This window comes from Miniopterus schreibersii (genome assembly GCF_964146895.1).
Source record: "Miniopterus schreibersii genome assembly, chromosome: 9".
NCBI classification, from domain to species: Eukaryota; Metazoa; Chordata; class Mammalia; order Chiroptera; family Miniopteridae; genus Miniopterus; species Miniopterus schreibersii.
The window spans coordinates 25921729-25931138 of NC_138118.1; positions in this window are offsets into that span (position 1 = coordinate 25921729).

The window sequence follows — 9410 nt, forward strand, 5'->3', positions numbered from 1 at the left end:
ATAAAAATAAAACAAAATTAGTAAATATCTTGATCTCAAGAAAGCTCACAAGAAAAATTAAATCTTCATGTTCCCTTGCCAACTCAGGACCATCAGACTTGGCTGCAGCTATTCAATAATCTGTAGCTGTTATTACTATAAGGAATTATCAACCATGCTAAAGTTTCAAGGTAATATTTACTACTATGAGAATTGTATGACTTAAAAATAAAAATGAATTTTGCCACAGAGTGGTGACAAATTTTTACTCCCATTTTATGATGTAAAAAACACTGGATTCTAGAAAAATATTGCATCAAAACAAATTTAACATTAAGGTTGTATTATTTATTTTCTCCAGGAAAATATTTTACTTAAGTAATTACATTATATCTGTGTGATTCCTTTTCCATCTCTCTACTCCCGCTGTTCTTTCATTCTTATATATTTAACATTATTGATTTTTAGCGTTAAATTTTATGTAAGATATCTATGAACTAAAAAAGAGCTCTCACATTTCACTAAAAAAAAAAAAAAAAGTATTTTGGAGATAGTTGCAGTTACCTAGCCATACATAGGTTTTTACATCTTTATTGGAAAATGTATCGTTAAACATGTTTTGAAAATAAAATATCTTTTGTGGAACAACTAATATTTTAAGACATTGAAGCATAAAACATGGATTTTTCCCCCCTCACTTAATTGTTTCTGTTTTGTTTTTCAATCTGAGTCAAACCCATTGTGTATCCAGGATAAACAAAATAAAGGAAATTAATTAGTACTGAGATCCTAATATGCTAAGTCTTTTATGTGTTTCCCCCCATTTAATTTTCTCAATATCCTTATGAGAAATTATTATTCCATTTTACTTTTGAGGAAAATAGGATTGAAAAGAATCTTTATAATACTTATCTATAGCCTTACATCTATGATACTGACTAGATCTAACTGATTCCCAAACTATTCTCTTCACTAAATTGGTGTGGGGTAAAATGTCATTCAGTAAACTAAAATCATTGAGAATAGAAAATTGTAGAATTAATTTTCTTTATATTTTTAACAAAAGACATTAAACTGAGAAAAAAATATTTTTTACTGGTAATACCAGTGAAATACTTTGAACTGGAAAATTCAACTAGCTTCTTAATGTCACATAGATTTTTGGCATTTAGCAAAGGACACTCTATGTAGTTGTTCCTTCAAGTCCCAAGAGGTCCATGCTACAGTGCAAAGGGTAAGAAAAGAGAAAATTAAAGAGAAATACCCTCTTCTTACCCTTCTTATACTCAGAAGAAGCCCAGTTGTTGGGGCACCCTCTATCCAAAAATTCAGACCAGAATTCAAACCAACATCCACTGGCAGAAAGCGTAAAGGTTAAATTTTGGGTTTGGAGAGTAATGGAAATTTTCTTGCATGGAACATGGAATTCTATGTGATTATCTGTAAATAAGGACACATCCAGTTTTGTTTTGAAACATTGTACAGAAATACTTTAACTAACAGTTTTTTAAAAATAAGACAAATTTTTAATTCTTGTTGGGACTTTTGAAATGTTTGGGACTACAATGCATGTTTCACAACTACATAATTAAAAGAGTTTTGTACACAAATAAATGTGTGTTTTCAGATGCCTGTTGGCTATACATATGCCCACTCAACTGGAAAATGCTGGTCATTAGGTCTTTATAAGAACTATCCTTTCTCATATTTTTGTATGTGTAAATTGTCCTCTTTTATTTGTCCTTAGGTTTTATAGTGTCCATGTCTTTGTGTGTTTTTCAGTTTTCCTCTGTGGTTGATTTCAAGTTTCATAGCATTATGGTACTTTTTTATAGTTGCTATAATGTTGCTTTAATGTTTCTAGTATCAAGCAAGAGAAGATGCTTGATATGATTTCAATCTTCTTAAATTTACTGAGACTTGTTTTGTTTCCTAACATGTGGTCTATCCTAGAAAATATTGCATGTGCACTTGAAAAGAATGTATATTCTGCTGCCTTGGGGTGGAATGCTCTGAAGATAACAATTAAATCCATCTGATCTAGTGTGTCATTTAAGGCCATCATGTCCTTATTGATTTTCTGTCTGAAAGATCTATCCATTGATGTCAATGGGGTGTCAAAATCCCCTACTATAACTGTATTACTGTCAGTCTCTCCCTTTATGTTAATCAAGATTTGCTTTACATATTTAGGTGCACCTATATTGGGTGCATAAATGTTTACAAGGATTACACCATCTTATTGAATTGATGCCTTTATCATTATGCAATGTCCTTCTTTGTCTCTTACTATATCCTTGGTTTTAAAGTCTATTTTGTCAGATATAAGTATTAGTACCCTAGCTACTTTTTCCTTTGCATTTGCATGAAATATTGTTTTCCATCCCTTAACTTTTAGTCTGTATCTTTTGTTCTGAGATGGGTCTCTTGAATACAGCATATATATGGATCTTGTTTCTTATCCATTCAGCTACCTTACATCCTTTGATTAGAGCATTTAAGCCATTTAAAGTAATGATTGATAGGTATGTATTTATTGCCATTTTATTTTTTTAACTATGTTCCGTTTTTTATTCTTTTTCTTATTCTCCTGCTTCTTTTTAAAAATAAGTTTTTATTGATTTTAGAGAAAGAGGAAGGGAGAAGAAAAGAGAAACACCAATTGGCTGTCTCCTACATGCCCCTTCCTGACTATTGAGCCTGCAACCCAGGCATGTGCCCTAACCTGGAACTAAACCTCTCAGTACACAGCACGAGGCCTAACTAACTGAACCACACCAACAAGGGGCTTCTTCTGCTTCTTAGAGTAAGCCCTTTAATGTTTCTTGTAATGCTGGTTTGGTAGTTACAAACTTCTTTAGCATTTTCTTGTCTGGGAAGCTCTTTATTTCTCCTTCAATTTTAAATTATAGCCTTGCTGGGAAAAGTGGCCTTGGTTGCAGGTCCTTGTTTTTCATCATTTTGAATATTTCATGCCAATCCCTTCTAGCCTGAAATGTTTCTGTTGAGAAATCAACTGACAGTCTTATGGGAGCTCTCTTGTAGGTAACTGACTGCCTTTGTCTAGTGGCTTTTAAAATTCTCTCTTTGTCTTTAACTTTTGGCATTTTAATTATGGTGTGTCTTGGTGTGGGCCTCTTTGTGTTCATCTTGTTTGGGATTCTCTGTGCTTCTAGGACTTGCATGTCTTTTTCCTTCACCTGGTTAGGAAAGTCTTTAGACATTATTTCTTCAAACAGGTTCTCAATTCCTTGCTCTCTCTTCTTTTTCTAGTACCCTTATCACACAGATGTTGTTACGCTTCATGTTGTCCCAAAAGTCCCTTAAACTATCCTCATTTTTTAAGTCCTTTTTTCTTCTTGCTACTCTGATTGTGTATTTTTCTACTGTGTCTTCCAAATCACTGATTCTATCCTCTGCTTCTTCAAGCCTGCTGTTTATTCTTCTAGTGTTCTTTATTTCACATTGGGCATTCTTCATTTCTGATTGGTCCTTTTTTATGGTTGCTATATTTTTCTCATGTTGTTGAGCCTCCTTATAATCCATACTCTGAACTCTATATCTGATAAATTGCTTCCCTCCACTTCATTTTGCTCTTGCTCTGGAGAATTCTCTTGTTCCTTCATTTGAGGCCTGTTTCTTTGCCTCCCCCTTTTGACTGCCTTTCATGTTTATTTCTATGTATTAGGTAGATCTGCTATGACTCTCAGGCTTGGTAGGGTGGCATTTTGTAGTAGGTGACCTGTGGTACTCAATGGCTCAGTCTCCCCAGTCACCAGAATTGGGTTCTCTAAGAATGTCCCATGTGCACATTGTGTGGGCCCTCCTGTTGTAATTGAGTTTTTCTTGCTATTAGCCTGTTTGTGCATGGGCTCAACTCTCAGGCTGGCTGACAGTGAGGCTGAAGCCACAACACAGAGTGCAGGCTGCAGAACAGGTGCTGCTCACGTGAAATGGAATTTGCCTCAGAAGGGTTTGGTGCCTACCAATATCTCCCTGTGCATATACTGCTTTTGAAGTTTATCAGCTCCTGCTCTGTTGTTGTCTGATGCTGGTATACTGGTTCGGGGCCTCTTTGGAGGAACTCTGGTGTAGGCCAGTGTCAGACACTTTCTGTGCTTGGCCCTAAGCAACCTATTTGGAGCTATCAGCGATCCACAGCTTATGGCTCCCTCTGCTGGCCCTAGGTGCATGTGGAAAGGACCAAGCTGTGCACCATCTACTTTTACTAGTTCCAGACCCAGGAGCAGGTCAGGCAAAGACTCAAAGCACCCAGGTATCCACCTCTGCCTGTGGGCTGTCTGTTAGTCTCAGTCACTTAATTGAGCCTTGGGCTGTAGTCAGAGGGTAAGCTCCACAGGGTGGAGCAAGAGGTATTCCAAAGGGTGGGGCTATGCTTCCCCCTGATTAATGAATGGGAAAGGTCTACCTGAGAAAGATGGCTTCTGCAGTATGGGGGAACAACTCAGCACAGGGATCCAGGCAGCTTTTCTCTCAGCTCTTTCCCCAGTGCCACCAACCCTGGATTCTACTCACACAGTTCTAGTCCACACTGTCCTGCCTCTGCTGGACCCAAGGTGAGTGCCTACAAACAAAATTTTGTATTGGCCCTTTAAGAGGGTGCCTGCATTTCTAGCTGTCTCTCCGAGGCCAATAGTAACCCTGCTGCTTTCACAGCCAGATCTTATGTAGGTACCTTTCCTAGTTCTGGTGCTCTGGGCAGGGGAGCCTGGTTTTGGATTTAGACCCCAGATTTCTCAGGAGGAATCCACCACAGTTTAGATATTCCTCTGTACCTTCAGCTGCTGCCTGTGGGACAGCCCTCCTGCATCTCTGCACTTCCTTCCAGTCTTGATGTGGCCTTCTCTTTAAGTCCTTGGTTATAAAGCTGCTCTCCAGCTAGTCTTCAGTTGGTTGCTCAGGATGATTCTTTTATATTTTAGTTGTAATTCCAGTTTGGTCGTGGGAAATGGTCAGTGTATTTTCTACCTAATCTGCCACCATCTTCCCTCTGTTCTTAGGTTTTATAAAACTATCTTCACTTTTTCCCATAAATCTTACATTGATAACATTTGCATATTAATGCTTAGTTTTCCTAAATTTAATTTATATTGGGATTTATTTATTTATTTATTTTTATTTTATTTTTTTAAATATATCTTTATTGATTTCAGAGAGAGGAAAGACGAGGGAGAGAGAGAGACAGAAACATCAATGATGAGAGAGTCCTTGATAAAGCCCACAACCCGGGCATGTGCCCTGACTGGGAATCGAACCCCGATCGCCTGGATCCTAGGTCGATGCTCAACCGCTAAGCCAAACCCGGCCGGGCTATATTGGGATTTATTTAAATGTTTTCATATCTGACACATAAAAACAAATTGTAGGTTCACAAAATACTTTTAACTTTTGATTGATTAAAAATTTTATTAGTAAAAAATGAGACTATGAAAGACATATGGGTTTGGGTTATTTACATTGCAATTCACTTCCAGTCTTAAAAACCTTTAGTGCCATTATAGATTTTAAAATGTGTTTAATGTATAATAAAATTTAAATAAGTATAAATAAATTAGTGTATTTTAAATCAATCAATATATTTGACAATGTTATCTTTTAAGTTTTCATATATTTAATTATCTGTCTTTTAGTAATGATTCTTATGGAAGACATTTCAGAATCATCTGCATTTAGTATAAATTAATTAATTCTCATTTCACCACTCCTGTGTTCCCAATCCATCTCCATCCCTGCCACTTGAACTATTGATATTTATAAGACTATGTCAAATCCGTCAGGTGTATGGGATTAGGAGACAAGGTTGGTACCTAATGTTTACATAACCAAATTTTATTTCTTATCACTGAATTATCATAAGTAACTGGGCCCTCTTCATTTCTTCTTCTTTTCAATATAAAATAATTTTCTAGAAAAGGTTGTGTTCATATTAATTTAGCACAGTAAGACTTGAAACATATTATGATAATTAATCTAAAAGAATGAGATTTTATCAGAAAAAATATATCTAAATACATACATTTCAAAAGATAAACAATTGTAATTCTAATAATAAGTTCATGCTTCTAAGTGTGCCTGGTTTCTATGCACCGTATTAGAAAGAGAATCACATAGATAAATAGTTTATGTATTTATGTCCCTCAGAGTGGTGATATCTCTAACTGGGCAAATTTAAGTTACAGTGTCTAATAACAGAGAATGATTTAGTATTGATATCAACATTAATCCATGTGGCAATGAATTCCAAATAGTTTTGGAATCTTCATTACTTTTTGTTTCTAGCTTAGTTTCAATAAATAAATCTTGTTAATTCTCATCAAGTGTTCATCCTTGTTACTAAATCAGGGGTCACAGAGGACATGATTCTTCTCTTTATGTGTCTCAGAGTACACATGATATTAGTCAGTCAGTAAGAATGAGCACTTTTTCTCCTCCCCAGTGTATAGGTCTTTGATCTGACAAGTGTAAAACAAGTAAAAGTTAAATTATAGGCATTAAATTCGAAGTTAATATTAACTTTAAACCTTATTTCTGAATAATATTCTGACCAAATTAAAAAGGAATTGTGCATTACATTTATATACAGCACTTTTGGTCATATAATTAAATTTAACTTACTTCAGTGAATATTTATCAGTTGTCCACCATGTGTCAGGGCCCTTCACACAGAAAGTTGGAGGGTCCTGTGGCCCAGGCATCAGATGATGCACAGGCCCAGAAATATGCTGACAAGACTATAAGAAGACAGTTACTATACAACATAACCAGACTAGTTACCAGACCACATCAACTGAAGTGTGCTATGAGTTAAATGTTTTAGAAATCCTACAATTATCTTATAAACAGCACAATTACTTTGGGGATTATTGTGTGCATGTGTGTGTTTTAATCACATCCATTTATCTAATGTAACATTTTGTAACCCTGGCATTTCTTCACTTTTTAATATACTAAGTACCTAAAAAATGCAAATGACCTTGGCCCCTCTGAAAATCTGACAGGCTCTGCCAGCTGCAAGGCACCACTTTACAATCTGAGGACAAGACTCAATCCTTACTCTCAATGAGCCTATTGTCAGCAGGAAAAAAAATTACAACATTACCTATTACAAATGATAGAATAAGATGAAGGCCATTCTAGAAATTCAAAGAACCATGAGCTTCAATGGCACCAAAGACTTTTCCAGTTAAGAATTAAAATATCTTCAAGAGGAGGTGTCATTGAAGATGATCTTGAAATACAAAGAACCCCGACAGTCAATGATGAATGGGAAAGACATGAGCAGAGAGAGGCATATTTGGGAAGAGCACCATTTGGTTGTCATGTGAAAAGTAGTGGAAGAAGTGAACATGCAACATCACGCAGTTCACAAATGGTAGAGTAAGGTGTCCCTTTCCCACTATTGATGGCAAAAGAAAATGAGTATGAGGTTTTGAACAAGGAAGTAGCATCATTGCATCACATTTTAGGAAAATAAAACTGGAATAAATATGCACATCGGCCTAGAGGAGCAGGAGGAGATGGCATGGGAAATGAGTGAGGAGGTTGTCACAACAGTCTTAAGGCTGAAGATTCATCACTCTTTACCCAACCTGAAGAATTTCATTTTTCCTGAGTCCTTAAGCCCTCTTTCTTGTATTGTCTCTCTCTCTCTCTCTGTTTCCCAAGCTATAAGCTTAGCTTCCTTTGGGGGTGATCAGAAGTTCTCTTTTGTTTAGTGTTTTTGAAATACTTCTTATTAAGACCAGGAGGATTCCTCATCAAAATTAAAACATTTCTTCCTCAAACAGTTTGTTCTCTTTAAAAGAACTCCATATCTTATCCTGTCACATACACAGAGCCAGGACATTCAATACCAACTCACAATACCAGGAAACATTTAGTCTAAGATGTCTAAGTGACAAATATTAGTGCTTCCAGTTGCTCACTAAGTTGAGTGTTAAGAATTAATCAAATCAAGGTTTTTCCCCCCTTAAATAAATGAAGAATAGAATTAGCACTTCTGAAACTGAGATAATTTTTCTAGATTTCCCTTTTGTTGAAGAATCAATTTTTTTTTTCAACTATACATGATTCCTCAGGCTAGTTCAGTAAATGGATTAAACTTAAGTATATGACTTTGTAATAATAGCTAACACTTATAAAGCACTCACTGTGTGTCAGTCATGTTCTTAGCACTGTATATAACTTTGCTTGATGGTGTAACAAAAAAAGTAATTCTTCACATGAGGTTCACAGTAAGAAGAGGAAAGAAGGAATTTCCAGCACTTGAAATAAGCAGTATGGAGAGTTATCTTCCGAGTAATAGAAACAATTCAGTGTCTCCCTGCTCATTTATTTCCAGGACAATGGCATATTCGAATGGAGAAGGCAAAAATCCAAGCAGCCACTTGACTATTCATTTAACAAAGGTTACATGCAACCTGTCATGAGCTGTTGAATTATATAGTTTATCATACCATTTAATGTTTTGAAAGGATGTTTTATTATTTATTAAACAAATGTAAAGTTGCAAGAGAAAACACCTTAATATACCTACCAAAACTGCATTTAAACGTTCCTGTGGGTACTGTAAATAATGTTGCAATGAACGTAGGGTACATATATTCTTTCAAATTACTGTTTCAGTTTTCTTTGGATAAACTCCCAGAAGAGGAATCACTGGGTCATAAAGCAGTTCCCTTTTTAATTTTTTGAGGTAACTCCATACTGCATTCCACAGTGGCTGCACCAGTCTGCATTCCCACCAACAGCGCACCAGGGCTCCCTTTCCTCCACATCCTCACCAACACTTGTTTATTGATATTTGATGGTAGCCATTCTGACAGGTGTGAGGTGATATCTCAGTGTGGTTTTAATTTGCATTCCTCTGATGATTAGTGATATTGAGCACCTTTTCATATGTCTATTGGCCATTTGTATGTCCTCTTTGGAGAAGTGTCTATTCAGGTCTTTTGCCCATTTTTTAATTTGATTGTTTGTTTTTTGGTGTTGAGTTTTTTAAGTTCTTTATAAATTTTGGATATTAACCCCTTATCAGATGTATCATTGGCAAATATGTTCTCCCATTCAGTGGTTTGTCTTTTCATTTTGTTGATGGTTTCCTTTGCTGTGCAAAAACTCTTTCAATTGATGTAGTCCCATTTGTTTATTTTACTTTTGTTTTTTTGCTGGAGGAGATATATTGGAAAAAATATTGCCATGAGAAATGTCTGAGATTTTATTACCTATGTTTTCTTCTAGGGTTTTTATGGTTTTGAGTCTAACATTTTTTAAGTCTTTAATCCATTTTAAGTTTATTCTTGTGTGCTGTGTAAGAAGATGGTTTAGTTTCATTTCTTTGCAAGTATGTGTCCAATTTTCCCAACACCATTTATTGAATATCATTAGTCCATTGTATGTTTTTGCCTCCT